General features: G+C 42.0%; 1 pseudogene; it reads left to right on the forward strand.

Annotated features, from left to right (window-relative positions):
• The first annotated feature begins 1,274 nt into the window (after positions 1 to 1,274).
• Positions 1,275 to 19,241, forward strand: part of LOC119891855 — a 19,706-nt pseudogene continuing 1,739 nt past the window's right edge.

Below are 19,241 nucleotides of genomic sequence, written 5' to 3' on the forward strand. Positions count from 1 at the left end.
GTCAATAATAAATCTAATGTAAAGGGTTTTGTAGGAAGTCTGCGCTGGCAAGAATTGTAGTGCGAGAGGCCAAGAAGAATCCAAGGATCCCCACCAAGGCCATCCTGATGAATCTGAGCAACTCTGGTACCAACATCTAAAGGCAAACAACCCAGCGTACACTGCACAAGGCTGGTCTGTATTGACGCCAACCACGGAGGACTCCACTTCTCCAAGACAGGCACACAACAGCTCGCCTGGACAAATTAGAAAGCTTTTGGTCATCAGTTCTGTGGTCGGATGAGACGAATGTTGAGTTGTTTGGACAGAGGGATGTGGCTTTTGTTTGGTGAAAGAAAGGAGAAGCATTCAACCCCAAGAACACCGTCCCCACAGTCAAGCATGGTGGAGTAGTACTTTGGGGGTGTTTTTCAGCCAATGTACCAGACAAACTTATTGAAGTAAATGGCATCATGAAAACAGAGCACTACATTAAGATTCTGGAGGAAAACGTCAGTCTGCAGAAGATCTTGGCCTTGGGCAGCTTTGGATCTTCCAACAAGACAATGTTTCGAAACATGCAGCCAGAGTGGTCAAGAAATGTTTAACAGACAACAATAAGAACCTGTTGAAGGGGCCCAGCCAGAGTCCAGACCTGAATCCCATCCCGAATCTACAGATCCGAGTGATGGAGAGGAGGCCTTCCAACCTCAGAGACATGAAGATCATCGCACTACAGGAGAGGTCCAAAATCCCAGTGGAGACATGCAAAAAGCCTTGCAATCATATGAACCGTTGTGATGGCAAAGAAAGCCTTGATTGATTACTGAGACTTTTGTTAGGGGGTATGAATAATTATGGACATGGCATTTTAAGGACAAATTAAAAAACAAACAGACATAGAAATAGTTAAGATTTAGCATCTCTAACACAATATCTTACTAAAAAAAATTAAAATTCACAATGAATGTCCGCTCCTCCATGCAGGTGTGTGTGCTGGGCTGCAGCTTCATGCCTCCATCTAGTGGACTGATAGTAGAAGTCCAGCAGCTGATGGCAGCTTCCTCTGCCTCACGCTGCTGTCTGACTGCATTCAGCTGCCACTGATATGAAACAGAAACTAGCAGCCAATCAGTGGAGGAGCAGCTGATCTTTTTCCAGGAGAAATGATGGAAAGGAGGATTTGAGTTGATGTGCAGATGAATGATTTGTGTTTCCTCTCCAGGTGAAAGTGGATGTGAGTTGAGCAGCATGAGTCAGTGTGAGGACAGAGAGGAGGAGTCCCTCCCTCTAAAAGCACTCTGTGTGGGGAACATGACAGCCAGACCAAAGCTCAGAGGTGAGATGAGGATCTCTAACTGTCCAGGACTCAAATCACTCCACCATCATTATTCACTCTCAAAGCTCTGTGTGTTGTGTTGAAGCCCAGAGCAGCAGCAGGGACCAGACTCTGCTGGACCTGGACCTGGACCTGGACCTGGACCTGAGCCCAGCTGTGTCTCCTTCAAGAGTGACCGGTCAATGGGTCAACCCATTTATTTTAAGCGAGGACATGTGTCTGACAGACAGTGAGTATGTGTCAGTATTAAACAGCGTTGGCCAATCAGAGCTAAATGTTCATGTCTCCCTCCTCATGTTGCTCACTGCTGATGTTTGTCCTCATTAAATCCAGTCTGACCAGTTGTCCTTCTAATGTCCATGTTCTCCTAGAATGATGATGAAGGTCAGAGCCAGATTAGGATTAAAGGACAGGTCCACATGTTTTCCAGTCTGTCCCTAAACAACAACAACAACTTTAGTCTGAAACTTCCTCTTTGGATTTTGTCCTAAAATGCTTCACCTACCAAAGTCTGTAAATAGCAGTCAGGATATTTGTGGTGAGTCTAGTAATGCAAACGTTAGAATACAGGCCAACAGAGCTGCTGCTGATGGAGCCACAGTTAAGTTTGGTATCTGTCAGGAACAGTAAGATCTGCTCAGAGATCAGAACATTTAGTCCTGGTTTGGTCCAATATTTGCTGGAAATGAAACGATGATACACAGACTGACATCATTCAGCTTCAGCTTTTAGTGAACTTTGATCCTTTTCTTGTTGAGAGCTGCCAGTTTCTCCAGAAGCTTCTGTGGCTGAAGGCTAAAAATGACATTTTCATCCCTGGTGGTCTTCCTCTCTGTCTAACAGGATCTATGGGAGACCAGCCTCTGATGGACCTGGACCTGAGCCCAGCTGTGTGTCCTTCAAGAGTGACCAGTCAAAGCAAAGCCTCATTGATTTTAAAGGAAGCCGACCGTCTGCTGCAGAGAGGTCAGCTGTTAATCCCATTAAACTCTGACTGATTTATGTGTCCCCGTTTGTCCCAGGCTTTCTGTGTGGAGTTTGCATGTTCTCCCCATGTCTGCGTGGGTTCTCTCCGGGTGCTCTGGCTTCCTCCTAAGTTAACTGGTGACCCTAAATTGTCCTTAGGTGTGAGTGGTTGTCTGTCTATGTGTGGCCCTGTGATGGACTGCCGACCTGTCCAGGGTGTTCCCCCCCACAGGTCCAGACTCCAGAGCCAGGAACACCTGCAGGGCTCCAGACTAACTTTTCTTACTAGGAGCATTGTGGCGCCTAACTGAACATAGGGTCACAGGCAGAAAATGTAGGGGCGCACACCTTAAATCCACCTGCAACGCAATTTTTCACATTTTCCTCATTTGAACTGGATTACTGGTAAATGCTTTCATAATAAACACAGAAACTACAATGTGCTGTTTTATTTTAGTTTATAGTCACATTTTTACTGAAGGTTGCTTAAACAAATGTAAATGCTGGAAGTGGCAGTGCTGTTTCATTTGAGTATCTAAAGCTGCTGTGGTGCTTCATTAAGGTGAACGTTGCCTCAGCAAATTTGGTTGTCCCTGCATGTTGTGGACCACATATAGAGCAGCAGATACAGTCCATGGTGTTTGGGTTTTTGCTAAATCTAAGCCATGTACACTCTCTCAGTCAGGGGCGGACTGGCCCAGTAATTCAGGCCAGAAATTTGACTCAATCCCAGGACAACCTGTTCATGCAAACCACCGGACCGTTCATCTTGTAGACTAACCTTATTTGTTGATGAAACGGTACCAAACTAGGTATAGATTTTATCCACATTACAAAATACAAGAATTTGGGACTGACCATTAACACTGAGTTTTTGAACATGGCTGTGAGTGCACCCTCAGAAACTCCCAAGAAATAGCCTACACCAATCATAGGCTAGGCTAGACACAAAAAATTGCCTTTTATATTACATTACATTACATTTACTCATTTGGCAGACGCTTTTATCCAAAGCGACTTACATTTGAGGAACAACATACAATCATTAACAGAGCATAAAATACAGCACGAGATCTATGACTGACAATACATATTATAAAAGCAGCAATACACACTAGTAAGAGCACTAATACATTCTAGTAAGCGCTAACGGCACATATCACATCAATGGGGTAAATACCTAGGTTAACAAAAAGTGCAATCAATACAAGATCATTGTAGGGGATAGAAGAAGAAGAGCACAGGAAGTGCATGTTAGAGGTTAGGAGTTAGAGGTGTTATAAGAGGAAGTTTTTCTCAGAAGAGATGAGTTTTCAAGAGCTTCTTGAAGTCAGAGAGGGACGCCCCCTGCTCTGATGGCGTGCGGTAGCTCGTTCCACCATCGTGGTGTCACAGATGAGAACATGGTCAGAACATGATCTTTTAAAAAGAGAATGAGATATACAGAGTTAGATCAAATGTTTAAGTGATTATATTCAAGCATCTTCAATCATATCAAAAACGTTCACTGAACTTGAGCTTACGACATGTTTCTACAGTAGCCCAGGCTACTGTAGAAACAAGGAGGTGCGACATGGTGACTTCAATGTCAGAGGACCTGCTTTGTATGTAGATAGAAATGTCTCGATCTAAGGTAATAAAAACATAACGGTTCATTGTATAAGGTCTTTACACACCTATGAAAACATAGTTATGGATCTTGTATTTCTGTCAAGAGATCCTCAGAAATATTACACACAGAACCTTTAAACCAGCCACCAATTAAGTGTGTTCCAGTCTCTGTAATAGGATATGAACTAAGATCTGTACAGAGACAATTCCTTTGTCTGATGTAATAAGATCATTATTCAGTTTCTCCAGAATAAGTATATGTCGTTGCTTAAAAGAAAATGTATTGTGTTTAATGAATTTTTTTTTTTTTTTTTATCCAGACATTTAAAAAATATTACATTTTGGAGCTGAAATTGCAGCAAGTGATACCGTGAAACCTTAATATATTTGCTTAAGATTATCATACTGTGGAAGTCTCATACCGGCCCATATACTGAAGATATTCATTCGGTTTTCTATCAGGATCCATCAGAGACACAATTCTCCTGAACCTGAGCCCAGCTGTGTGTCCTTCAAGAGTGACCAGTCAAATAATCGCTTCATTGATTTTAAAGGAGGCCGACCGTCTGCTGCAGAGAGGTCAGCTGTTAATCCCATTAAACTCTGACTGATTCATGTTTAACTGTTATTTATCCAGAGAAGTTTTATTAAAGCTGTGTGTTTATTTTCAGCATCGTTCTTCTTCACATACATTTATATTATTTATATTAAGCTGCCCAGTAGAACCAGTAGAACCAGTAGAAGCAGTAGAAGCAGTAGAAGCAGTAGAACCAGTAGAAGCAGTAGAACCAGTAGAAGCAGTAGAACCAGTAGAAGCAGTCTTCAGCTCTTGGCTTCAGTTGAACATTTTCTCCACACACACGTTCTGACTGTTGAGCAGCTCCAAAGCGACTGCCTTTACCTTGTGTCTGTCTCTGTGTGGACAGACATAATGTGAGCTAACTCTTCATGATTCCTCCACAGAGTCCACCAGGAGAGCTCAGAGGTTCCCAGTGGTCAGTCTGCCCAGCAGCATCAAACACACCTGGACTCCATATTTATGGTCTGTACATGTACAACAACTACTTTTCCATCTATTCTGTTCACAATAATCTCCACGCTGCACTTTTTAGACCAGTGGATTGTCAGTCTGTCCAACATGGATCTGATGTTTGGTTCCATGATTTGACTTTGATTGTGTCCTTCATATAATATTCTGTTCCAGCTGCTGGAGGAGAACATTGTCACTTTTGTGAAGAACGAGCTGAAGAAGATCCAGAAGGGTCTGAGTTCAGATTACCCAGAATGCTTAGAGAGTCAGAGGGAGGATGAGGAGGTGTTGGACGGTGAGGAGGAGGAGCAGAGGAGGAGCAGCAGAGAGGCATTTCTGAAGATCACACTGCACTTCCTGAGGAGAATGAAGCAGGAGGAGCTGGCTGAGCGTCTGCAGAGCAGTAAGAGGATTTCTCTAAAGATTTAAGCTGCTGGATAAACGGGACATTTACTGATGGCTCAGCAGATGGAGGAAAATTCAATTTAATTCAATTAAAAGAACATTATTTATCCGTTGGCAACTTGATTTGAGCTGGGCATCAGTGCGTGTACCGTTCCACAAACGCAGCACAATTTACATATAATTTACATCACACATTACATATAGACAGAAGATTGTAAGTAAATAAGTAAAGCTTCAAAGGCACAATAAATATATGATAAATAGGCAGTAAGCACTAAGACGATGGAGTTAAAAATAGATAAATAAAGAAATCAAATAAATCTTCAATCCGCACACACATGGACATACAGTGGGTACGGAAAGTATTCAGACCCCTTTAAATTTTCACTCTTTGTTTCATTGCAGCCATTTTCCAAAAATCAAAAAGTTCATTTTATTTCTCAGTAATGTACACTCAGCACCCCATCTTGACAGAAAAAAACAGAAATGTAGAAAGTTTTGCAAATTTATTAAAAAGAAAAACTGAAATATCACATGGTCATAAGTATTCAGACCCTTTGCCGTGACACTCATATTTAACTCAGGTGCTGTCTATTTCTTCTGATCATCCTTGAGATGGTTCTACACCTTCATTTGAGTCCAGCTGTGTTTGATTATACTGATTGGACTTGATTAGGAAAGCCACACACCTGTCTATATAAGACCTTACAGCTCACAGTGCATGTCAGAGCAAATGAGAATCATGAGGTCAAAGGAACTGCCTGAAGAGCTCAGAGACAGAATTGTGGCAAGGCACAGATCTGGCCAAGGTTACAAAAAATTTCTGCTGCACTTAAGGTTCCTAAGAGCACAGTGGCCTCCATAATCCTCATAGTGAAGACGTTTGGGACGACCAGAACCCTTCCTAGAGCTGGCCGTCCGGCCAAACTGAGCTATCGGGGGAGAAGATCCTTGGTGAGAGAGGTAAAGAAGAACCCAAAGGTCACTGTGGCTGAGCTCCAGAGATGCAGTCGGGAGATGGGAGAAAGTTGTAGTAAGTCAACCATCACTGCAGCAATCACCAGGCACTGCTCATCACCTGTCCAATACAGTCTCAACAGTGAAGCATGGTGGTGGCAGCATCATGCTGTGGGGGTGTTTTTCAGCTGCAGGGACAGGACGACTGGTTGCAATCGAGGGAAAGATGAATGCGGCCAAGTACAGGGATATCCTGGACGAAAACCTTTTCCAGAGTGCTCTGGACCTCAGACTGGGCCGAAGGTTTACCTTCCAACAAGACAATGACCCTAAGCGCACCGCTAAAATAACGAAGGAGTGGCTTCACAACAACTCCGTGGCTGTTCTTGAATGGCCCAGCCAGAGCCCTGACTTAAACCCAATTGAGCATCTCTGGAGAGACCTGAAAATGGCTGTCCACCAACGTTTACCATCCAACCTGACAGAACTGGAGAGGATCTGCAAGGAGGAATGGCAGAGGATACCCAAATCCAGATGTGAAAAACTTGTTGCATCTTTCCCAAAACGACTCATGGCTGTATTAGATCAAAAGGGTGCTTCTACTAAATACTGAGCAAAGGGTCTGAATACTTATGACCATGTGATATTTCAGTTTTTCTTTTTTAATAAATTTGCAAAAATTTCTACATTTCTGTTTTTTTCTGTCAAGATGTGGTGCTGAGTGTACATTACTGAGAAATAAAATGAACTTTTTTGATTTTTGGAAAATGGCTGCAATGAAACAAAGAGTGAAAAATTTAAAGGGGTCTGAATACTTTCTGTACCCACTGTACACATGAAGAAGTTAGTCCACCATTCATCACCGTTTGTGATGGAGATGGGCACAAAACTTGTCATGGCTTTCTTAGTCCTGAATGTGAGTGATCTGGATTTCTGGCCTGAGGGTAGAAGACTGTGGTGGCTGTGCAGTGTGTGAGGCTGGTTGAGTTCCTTTTATTTTAGTCCTCCTGTTGTAAATACCAATAAGTGGTTCCTGCACATGTCCGATTATTTTACTGCTCATTGTTATGATTTTGTTTAGTGTGTTGCGATGGATGTTGGATAATGATCCAAACCAGGCTGATATATTAAAGATTATTACAGATTCAATGAAGCATTTGTAGAAAGCTATCAGGACTGACTGGTGAACCTGAACTCTGCGGAGCTTCCTCAAGAAAAAGAGGCACTGCTGACACTTGGAGAAAATGTGTGTGTATCCTGAGGTATCTGTATGATTCAACCCTTTCTATTGGCTGGTTGTTGACTAACAGAGTGGGGATGATGAAAACATCTTTGCGGAAGTCAACAACCAGTTCCTTTGTTTTAGAGGGGTTGAGGTCAAGACTGTTCTACTTGCACCACTCCACAAAAATGTCCATCTCAGTCTGTAACTCTGTAACTAGTGAATTAGTGGTTTCCATGATCACGGTGTCGTCAGAATATTTAATATTAATGGTCCTGCAGTCGTTAGTATATAGTGTATACAGAATCAGTGTGATTACAGAGCATTGGAAGAACTGAGGTGACCTCTGGTGTCTATCTGTCAGAAAAGACAGGATCCAGAGAATAAGTGCACAAAGACCAGTCTAATGAATGAATGACCTTTTCAAGATAGTATCAAAATGTGTTAGTGTCTCACAAAAGAGAGTACACCCCTGACATTTTTGTAAATATTTGATTATATCTTTTCTAGTGCTGGGCAACGATTAATATTTTTAATCGCATGATTTTCTTGCGATTAATTGCGATTAATGGCATTGTTACTCGCAAAATTTAATAATGAATTCTAAAGTAGTGTGTTGTGCAGTTTTAATTTAAGTGTACTGCTATATACACAAGTGCAATAACATGTGGTTTGCAAACACTTAACAACTTAACAAATAAGGAGCTTTTTACCAGCAGTATTCCCTTTACACAGTAGCAATAAAATATTTCTTGTAAATCTCAACTTAAACATTAATGTAATCAAATCAAATATTAAACCAAAGCTATTTGCCATTGCCAGGGCATTACCCTTTATCTAGCTTGTTAAAACAAGTACCCATCAGAGTCCAGTTTTCTTTGGGGGGTTTTCTGAACATGTATCAGCAGAAACATTTTTTCTTTTATCAGGGAGCAGTAACGTAATCTAACCTGCTAAGGTTAGAACATTAAAGCAGCATTGATCACAGGGTGCAGGTGTTGGTTTCGGTTGTTTGTGTTTTTTGATAGGCTGCGTCATTAACAGGCAAGCGGCTGAGCTGCTGCCGTGATAACGGATCGCGGAAAAAAGATGACAGCATAGTCTGCTTGTTTGGGTGGATGATTTGCAGGCTGATCAACATCCCCCCTCCTGTGACCTGTTTGACTGTATGTGTATTCAGAGCCAGTGAGCAACAGACTTTCAAAATAATAATTTTTTTAAAACTGCGCTAACGTGTGATAAAAATAATTGTCGGCATTAATGAATTAATGCGTTGCCCAGCCCTAATCTTTTCATGTGACAACACTGAAGAAATGACACTTTGCTACAATGTAAAGTAGTGAGTGTGCAGCTGTGTACAACACAGCCATTAATGTCTAAACCACTGGCAACAAAAGTGAGGACACCCTAATTGAAAATGTCCAAATTGTCAATATTTTCTGTGACCACCATTATTTTCCAGCACTGCCTTAAGCCTCTTGGGCATTGAGTTCACCTGAGCTTCACAGGTTGCCACTGGAGTCGTCTTCCACTCTTCCATGACAACATCACTGAGCTGGTGGATGTTAGAGACCTTGCACTCCTCCACCTTCCATTTGAGGAGCCCCACAGTTGCTAAAGAGGGTTTAGGTCACCTTAACCCTCAGCTTCTTTAGCAAGGCAGTGGTCGTCTTGGAGGTGGTGGAGGTTTGGGGTCATTATCATTTTGGAATACTACCCTGCGGCCCAGTCTCCGAAGGGAGATGATCCTGCTCTGCTTCATTATGTCATAGTACATTTTGGCTTTCACGGTTCCCTCAATGAACTGTAGCTCCTCAGTGCCGGCAGCATTTATGCAGCCCCAGACCAGGACACTCCCACCACCATGCTTGACTGTAGGCAAGACACACTAAACTTTGTACTCCTCAGCTGGTAGCTGCCACACACGCCTGACACCATCTGAACCAAATAAGTTTATCTTTGTCTCATCAGATCACAGGACATGGACCCAGTAAACCAGGTCCTCAGTCTGCTTGTCTTCAGCAAACTGTTTGCGGGCTTTCTTGTGCGTCATCTTTAGAAGAGGCTTCCTTCTGGGACGACAGCCATGCAGACCAGTTTGATGCAGTGTGTGGTGTATGGTCTGAGCATAGGCTCAGACCATACTGATATGGTCAGCCTATCAGTGATCTGATAGGCTCAGATCACTGATAGGCTGACCCCCCCACCCCTTCAACCTCTGCAGCAATGATGCCAGCACTTATACGTCTATTTCCAAAAGACAACCTTTGGATATGAGCACGTGTGCTCAACTTCTTTGGTCGACCATGGCAAGGCCTGTTCTGAGTGGAACCTGTCCTGTTGACACTGTGCCTGCAGCTCAGTTTCAGGGTCTTGGCAATCTTCTTACAGCCTAGGCCATCTTTAAGTAGCGCAACCATTCTTTTTTCAGATCCTCAGTGAGTTCTTTGCCATGAGGTGCCATGTTGAAATGCCAGTGACAAGTATGAGGCAGTGTGAGAGCGACAATACCAAATTTAACACACCTGCTCCCCATTCACTCCTGAGACCTTGTAACACTAATGAGTCACATGACACCAGGGAGGGAAAATGGCTAATTGGGCCCAATCTGGACATTTTCACTTGAGGGTGTCCTCACTTTTGCTGCCAGCGGTTTAGACATTAATGGCTGTGTGATGTGTTATTTTGAGGGGACAGCAAATTTACACTACAAACGGTACACTCACTACTATACATTGTCAGTAGTGTATCAAGTGTCAATCTTCAGTGTTGTCACATGAAAAGTATGAAAGTATTTACAAAAATGTGAGGGGTGTAATTACTTTTGTGAGATACTGTATGAGGAAATGAAACTGTCATATGGACTTTATCAACCCCTTAATGATCTGGTTTGGTGCATCTTCCTTCAGGACCTCTTACTCCAGTCTGTCAGCGTAAGCTGAAATCTAAGCTGAAGAAGAAGTTCCAGTGTGTGTTGAGGGGATTGCTAAAGCAGGAAACCCAACCCTTCTGAACCAGATCTACACAGAGCTCTACATCACAGAGGGAGGGACTGCAGAGGTCAATGATGAACATGAGGTCAGACAGATTGAAACAGCATCCAGGAAACCAGACAGACCAGAAACAACCATCACACAAGAAGACATCTTTAAAGCCTCACCTGGAAGAGATGAACCAATCAGAACAGTGATGACAAAGGGAGTGGCTGGCATTGGGAAAACAGTCTTAACACAGAAGTTCACTCTGGACTGGGCTGAAGACAAAGCCAACCAGGACATACAGTTCACATTTCCGTTCACTTTCAGAGAGCTGAATGTGCTGAAAGAGAAAAAGTACAGCTTGGTGGAACTTGTTCATCACTTCTTTCCTGAAACCAAAGAAGCAGGAATCTGCAGGTTTGAAGAGTTCCAGGTTGTGTTCATCTTTGACGGTCTGGATGAGTGTCGACTTCCTCTGGACTTCCACAACAATGAGGTCCTGACTGATGTTACAGAGTCCACTTCAGTGGATGTGCTGCTGACAAACCTCATCAGGGGGAACCTGCTTCCCTCTGCTCGCCTCTGGATAACCACACGACCTGCAGCAGCCAATCAGATCCCTCCTGGGTGTGTTGACATGGTGACAGAGGTCAGAGGGTTCACTGATCCACAGAAGGAGGAGTACTTCAGGAAGAGGTTCAGAGATAAGGAGCAGGCCAGCAGAATCATCTCCCACATCAAGACATCACAAAGCCTCCACATCATGTGCCACATCCCAGTCTTCTGCTGGATCACTGCTACAGTTCTGGAGAAGGTGTTGAAGACCAGAGAGGGAGGAGATCTGCCCAAGACCCTGACTGAGATGTACATCCACTTCCTGGTGGTTCAGTCCAAACTGAAGAACATCAAGTATGATGGAGGAGCTGAGACAGATCCACACTGGAGTCCAGAGAGCAGGAAGATGATTGAGTCTCTGGGAAAACTGGCTTTTGAGCAGCTGCAGAAAGGAAACCTGATCTTCTATGAATCAGACCTGACAGAGTGTGGCATCGATATCAGAGCAGCCTCAGTGTACTCAGGAGTGTTCACACAGATCTTTAAAGAGGAGAGAGGGCTGTACCAGGACAAGGTCTTCTGCTTCGTCCATCTGAGCATTCAGGAGTTTCTGGCTGCTCTTCATGTCCATCTGACCTTCATCAACTCTGGTGTTAATCTGCTGGTAGAGAAACAATCAACCTCCTGGAGGTCTAAACTGTTCAGGTGCACATCAGCATGTTTCTACCAGAGTGCTGTGAACAAGGCCTTACAGAGTCTAAATGGACACCTGGACTTGTCCCTCCGCTTTCTCCTGGGACTTTCACTGCAGACCAATCAGACTCTCTACGAGGCCTGCTGACACAGACAGGAAGTGACTCAAAGACCAATCAGACTCTCCTACGAGGCCTGCTGACACAGACAGGAAGTGGATCAAAAACCAATCAGGTAGCAGCCAAGTACATCAAGAAGAAGATCAAAAAGACTCCCTCTGCAGAGAGAAGCATCAATCTGTTCCACTGTCTGAATGAACTGAAGGATCGTTCTCTAGTGGATCAGATTCAACAGTCCCTGAGTTCAGGAAGTCTCTCCACAGATAAACTCTCTCCTGCTCAGTGGTCAGCTCTGGTCTTCATCTTACTGTCATCAGAAAAAGATCTGGATGTGTTTGACCTGAAGAAATACTCTGCTTCAGAGGAGGCTCTTCTGAGGCTGCTGCCAGTTGTCAAAGCCTCCAAGAAAGCTCTGTAAGTGGGATTTATTCATCAATAAATACTCTGCTATCTTTCAACTGGAGAAAAACTACATGTGTTATTACTTGTTTGCCTCCTGTTGTCTCTCCAGACTGAGTCTGTGTAACCTCTCAGAGAGAAGCTGTGATCATGTGTGGCCTGTATTTTGTTCTAATTCAATTCACATGATGTTCAGCACAATATATGAACTTTGGCAGAGATGGAGAACCTTAATATGTTTTGATATCATGTCCTTTTAATTACTGGTTGCCTGTTTATTCCTGATTCAGTCATGATTAGTTGCCACATATCAAACATGCTGGTTTAATGTAAACCAGCAAATAAGAGATTATATACAGTGCAGTGCATCACTAAAATCTCAGACTCAACAGTTTAAGACAAATGTTACTTGTCTTCTTATTGATTATGTCCTCTCCAGACTGAGTGACTGTAACCTCTCAGAGAGAAGCTGTGAAGCTCTGTCCTCAGTTCTCAGCTACCAGTTCTCTAGTCTGAGAGAGCTGGACCTGAGTAACAACAACCTGCAGGATTCAGGAGCGAAGCTGCTGTCTGCTGGATTGGAGAGTCCACACTGTACACTGGAAACCCTGAGGTCAGATCAAGTTACACTTTGTCTTAAAGGTCCAGTGTGTAATATTTCTGATTATTAAGATTTATTGACAAAAATGCAATATAGGATCCATAACTATGTTTTTAGTGGTGTATAAAGACCTTACATAATGAACCTTTACATTTCTATTACCTTAGAATGAGCCATTTCTATCTACATAACCGCGGGTTGGTCTGTTGCGTCACCATGTTCCTACAGTAGCCTAAAAGTGCCACAGAGCGCGTTTCGTCACCACAGTGTTTTTCTTCTGCTTGTATAATTCTGGCAGTGTAGATGCTCGTCACTACATTGAATGCGTACAGAGAAGTCAAGAGGAAATAATAACAATAATATACAGTCTCTGAGTAGTCCTCTGGTTAATTAGAAGTAAGAAGAGAAGTGAAATTTGGACAAATGAATGACTACACCTATCACTTAACACAAGTCGACAGCGTGTGGATCTTTGTCGTTAAAGAAGCGAAAACATGATGGGGCAGATTCAGAAAGATGACAGCAGAAATAAAGGTTATTATGTGTGTGGATTTTTCCAGATGGAAGGAGCTGATGCAGGACAAATGTTTTTAAAGTGGCGCTGAAGTTAGTAGTTAAGTTAGTCCAATGTTAGCGATGCAAATGAAAGCTGTTGTTCGATAGCTTTAGCTAACGTTAGAAGCTGGCCAGACACACCAAGAGTAGTCTTCCCCTTGCCAGTGTTGTGAAATATAAAGTTGGATTTTAATTTCATTAACATTGTCTTCAATGTGTGTTTTACATTTGCTGTCGACAGAAATGTGCCGCTTATGTTCGTGAGACAATCGGCTGATTATTATTGAAAATAAAACAGTACAGCATGGAAGTTCAGATCAGACAGCTAAACGTCTACATTACTGCCCTGTGGAAAACACAACAAGACTGTGTGGAGAGGAGCCTTGATCCTCACCTGCCTTTGTAAACTTCATGTGGTTTATTATGGACTGTGGTGCAGGAACAGTAAGCTTACTTTTTCCTGTTATCTGTCAGTGGTCATACTTTCACTAGATGAAATGGTTTTTGAGATAACAAAATAAGAATAACAAAATTCATGATAACAATACAGTAATATAATGTATCACATGATTATACCACATCAGTAGCAATTCAATTATTGATGTTGCTGTTGTTTGATGAACAATTAGAAGATTTTCGTAAAATCATTTAGTTTTACTGAATAATTAAGTAAAAATAATTTCTTTACATATCTATCTAAAAAAACTTGTCTTGTGTTGGTCACTGTAGCTATCTTACGCGCTTGGATGGGGGGGGGGTGCATTTACTGAGGAGCTTTTTTGCAATTCATTGCAATTTGCAGCCCTCACCGCTAGATGCCAAAAAATAAATATATAAATTTATTTCATTTATTTATCTAAATATAAAGATAAAGAACCATTTAATTGAAACAGCCTCTCTCATTTCACAGTATAGAAACTCTTCATATGATGAAATATGAAGTCTCACTAGGAAAGGAATCCTCATTTATGTTTAAAACTATGTGGTTACATGTTAGTTTATTGCTGATTCGGTCATGATGTTTAGAATAAAGCAGCACTGATTTGAACATGTGCTGACTTGATGTTCTGAATGCATTGTATCAGCAAAAGACCAAACACAATATTTTAAAACAATTTTCTATTTGTGTTCTTGTTGACTATTTCCTCTCCAGACTGAGTGGCTGTAACCTCTCAGAAAGAAGCTGTGAAGCTCTGTCCTCAGTTCTCAGTTCCCAGTCCTCTACTCTGAGAATGCTGGACCTTAGTAACAACAACCTGCAGGATTCAGGATTAAAGCTGTTGTCTGCTGGACTGGAGAGTCCACACTGTACACTGGAAACCCTCAGGTCAGGATTCATTTACCCACTGGGTTGATGACCTTTAAAATGATTGTTTCTGATAATGTGATTTCTCAAGGATATTGAATTACGCTTTGAGAGTACACTCAGAGAAATAGTTTTCTTATGATTTTCTGTTCTTCCGTACCAAGTGAACATAGTCTTCACAGCAAACATGGATTGTAAATACATGAAATGTGCAGACTGTAAGTGGCTCTTCTAGTTCTTGGGAACTTCAGGGTCTTTGATATTAAAATATTTACACACTTCATCTCTTCACTTTAACACAGACATGAAAAACATACTCATGACCACATACACTGACAGAGTGGCAGTGTCTTGGCAGTGTCTCCTCCGACACACTGATCCACCTCCACATGAATAACATATTTTCAAATAATTATTTTAAAGAACCTGTCTAACAGGGAGGAATTATCACCAATGTGTGGGTTTTCCACCAAGGCAGACACTCTCTCAGATTTTTATACTATCATTTGTACTACAAAATAGTTAACATGATGTTTTGTACGGTGGGAGTAGCAACAAAGTAACACACATCCAAGAATGTTTCAGATCAGGTGCAGGACAGAGACCAACTCTGGGACCAGAACGAAAATGTCCACACCGAAAATAGCTGGGATGTACCTGAGTCTGAGTATGCTATTGGAAAATGAATGGATATTTCTTCCACCTGAAGTTATTCATTATTATTCAGGGTAACCGTCAACTCAGGAATGTCATAACTATGTGAGAATGGAACTTTGTTGTTAAACCAGCAGCGGATCTGTCTGTCTGAAACTGCTGCTGTCATTTGTGACTTCATTTATTGACCTTAACCAACCAAAGCAATGGAGGAAAGGAGTACCAGCCAATCAGAGGCAAAACAATTTTTGTATTTATTGTAGGCCATTTGTGTTTAATTGTCTGACTTTGTCTCTTTTTGGTTAATTGCAGAGAGGCTATACAGAGGAAGACTGTATATTTATGATTGAGAATCAGTGGTATCCACAGGCTGCAGAATCTGTTTACAAATGGAATTTGTTGTTGGTTTGGAATTCAGGGCTCGGTAGGCTGATGTAGTTCCACTAGTGTGGTTGGATTGAATGTTAATGCAGCCAGAACCCACTGTAATTTAAGATTATTCTGTTCAGCTGAAGGATATTTTCTACACACCTGTACTGTAAATAGTTTCTATGTCCAATGCAAAACAGTTTATGTTGAACACTCAATTCCTAATACAATCTCTCTCATTTGAATATAAATGAATATGGTAGATAGTTAATAATTAGTATATAGGTTTGACCTACGTATATCTGCATGTTAAAAATGGACCAATATCAGTCACTTTTTAACAAAACAGAATGGAGAACATGATAATGGTCTTCTCTGCCTTAATGTGTGCAGTGTGAGTCTGCATCTTGGCAGGACAGAGACAGTGGTTGTGGGGCTGTAGTGATGACAGGAACAAGTGCATGTCGCCTGAAAAAATAATAATAAATATTGTCCACTCACAAGTTGAATTCAACAATCTGGGTTTACAGAGTGGCAGAGGTGAAGAGGTTTCAGGGCAGCAGGGAGAAGCAGGCCAGATGCACAAATTGTGTATATGTGTGTGAGAGGAATGTAATGTCCATGTTTGATGCTGCTCTGACCCCCCTCCTCCTTTCAGGGTGGAGCCTGCTGGAGTCCGATGGTTGAGACCAGGTCTGAGGAAGTGTAAGTGTGTTTTTCAGTTGATTCATGAAAACATTCAACCATCTTCAGACTGTGACATCACTCATTCAAAGTGCCAATCAATGAACAGATGATAGATCAATAACTGCAGCTGGATTGGTCTCGTTCTCTCATCAGATTCCTGTGAACTCACAATCAACACAAACACAGTAAACAGAGATCAAACTGTCTGACAACAACAGGAAGGCGACATATGTGAAGGAGGATCAGTCATATCCTGAACATCCAGACAGGTTTGACTACTGGAAGCAGCTGCTGTGTAGAGATGGTCTGACTGGTCGCTGTTACTGGGAGGTCGAGTGGAGAGGAGGAGTTTATATATCAGTGAGTTACAGAGGAATTAGCAGGAGAGGAGACAGTAAAGACTGTGAGCTTGGAGGGAATGATCAGTCCTGGAGTCTGTTCTGCTCTGATGGCCGTTACTATGTCAGACACAATAACCAAAGAACAGACCTCATTTCTCTTCTTCCTCCTCCTCTGTCTCTGACAGAGTAGCAGTGTATGTGGACTGTCCTGCTGGCTCTCTGTCCTTCTTCAGAGTCTCTCCGACACACTGATCCACCTCCACACCTTCAACACCACATTCACTGAACCTCTTTATCCTGGATTTGGGTTCTGGAGGTCCTGGTCTGGTTCCTCAGTGAGTCTGTGTTCTGTGTAGGAGGGAGAGTCTCCTCCTGGTAGAGAACAGATCAGCTGAGTCTGTACAGGATCACAGAAATCTTTCAGCTTCTTGTAATAAATCCATCAATGAACTTTGTACAAGTGATTCAAAGTGATTGAACAGATTCCTCATTTCCATGTAAACTTCTTCCACTTCCAGTCCTTTAAAGATGGAAGCTCTGATCATTAAATGGTGGAAATGCCGTTGACTTGGACCTTCTGTCATGTGTTGCTTTGAATTCTGGCTCTTGTTCCAATAAAAGCAGAATGTTACTGTGAATGTGTTTGTTGTCTTTCTCAGCTCAGGACTACTGACAGGATTCAGCTGGAAGATACAGTATATCAAATCTGCCCATGTCACCTAACATGGAAACCCCATTTGAAAATTTGGGTTTGGTCTAAAACCCCCCACACTTTCATACTAAAAGAGATTTTAAGTCATCATGTTCGCCTATTAACGAAATGGCCCAACCGAAACACATTGTTCAATTGTCTACATCCAGAGAGCTGAAAGAACCTGCCCAGGATGAAGTGCAGTTGGGTCCAGATGTCTCCCCTCACCAACTGCAGAAATCAAAGGAGCTACTGGTAAGCAGGATGTCTTTTTATCTCTCATGAGCTGCACTCACCTTACGGAACATGAAATACACACCTAGCCATGAAACCACAAGCTAACTTTAGAATACCACAAGCAGAAATATGAAACATGATTTTTTTTAAACATTGAAAGACTTTTGAAACTATAAGCCCAAATTTTTGATTTTTTTTTTTTACAGTACGTCCCCTTTTTATTACTCTGAGCTTTTTACAGTTTATCTCTGGTGGTTGCCAAATACTTTAAAATAAATCCTGTGTCATGTTTTACAGCATACTTAATAATAATAATAATCTTTATTTGTAGAGCGTGTAAAGACAATAATACAAAAAACAATACAAGATAAAAGCATGAAAATATTGAAAAGACTAAAACGTTTAAGATAAATATAAAATAAAGTCAAATAAGATCGGGAAAGGCTCTCCTACAAAAGTATGTTTTAAGAAGGGACTTAAAAGAGTTCACTGACTCAGCCGACCTGATTTCCTCGGGCAGGCTGTTCCAGAGCCTCGGGGCCCTGACAGCAAACGCTCTGTCCCCTTTAGTTTTCAGTCGAGACTCTGGAACAGACAACAGACCTCTGCCCGAGGATCTCAAGGTACGTGCTGGTGCGTATGGGACTAAAAGTTCAGAAATATAACGAGGCGAGAGGCCATGAAGAGCTTTAAAAGTAATCAATAGAATTTTAAAGTCAATTCTAAAACATACTGGGAGCCAGTGTAATGAAGCTAAAATAGGAGTAATGTGGTCATATTTCTTTGTTCTGGTTAAAAGCCTGGCAGCTGAGTTCTGGACAGTCTGGAGTCGATCAATAGATTTTTGGGTTAAACAGGTGAAAAGGCTGTTGCAATAATCCAGGCGTGATGAGATGAAGGCGTGTAAAATGGTCTTGGTGTCCTTAAAAGTTAACATAGATCAGATTTTGCTATTTCTAAATTGATAAAAACATGATTGAACAAGCTTTGTGGTGTGCTGCTCGAAATTTAAATTACTATCAAACCAGACACCAAGGTTCTTTGCAACAGGCTTAATGTGATTTACTAGGGAACCAGCAGATGGCAGTAATTACTGCCATCTGCTGGACCCGATGACCAGGATTTTCTGGTCTGAGTTCAGCTGGAGGAAATTATTTGACATCAATTTTTTACTTCACAAAGGCAGTTGTTAAGTGAACTCAGCATTCCAGGGTCTGTGGATCTGACGGGCAAGTATATTTGTGTGTCATCAGCATAAATATGAAAAGAAATGCCATGTTTATGGATAATATGTCCAAGGGGAAGCAGATACAAGGAAAACAAATGGGTCCTAAGACCGACCCTGAGGCACACCATATTTAACTGGACAGAATGAAGAGACATAGTTGTTTACAGACACACAAAACTTCCTATTTGACAGGTAGGATGAAAACCATTCTAGGGCAGTACCAGAGATCCCCACCCAGTGCCTCAGTCTGTCTAACATGATGTTGTGATCAATGGTGTCAAAAGCAGCGCTAAGGTCCAGGAGTACCAGGACTGAGCAC

This window comes from Micropterus salmoides, unplaced genomic scaffold, assembly GCF_014851395.1.
Source record: "Micropterus salmoides isolate LMB-PRFRI ecotype aquatic unplaced genomic scaffold, ASM1485139v1 Ms_hic_scaffold_1, whole genome shotgun sequence".
Lineage (NCBI taxonomy): Eukaryota > Metazoa > Chordata > Actinopteri > Centrarchiformes > Centrarchidae > Micropterus > Micropterus salmoides.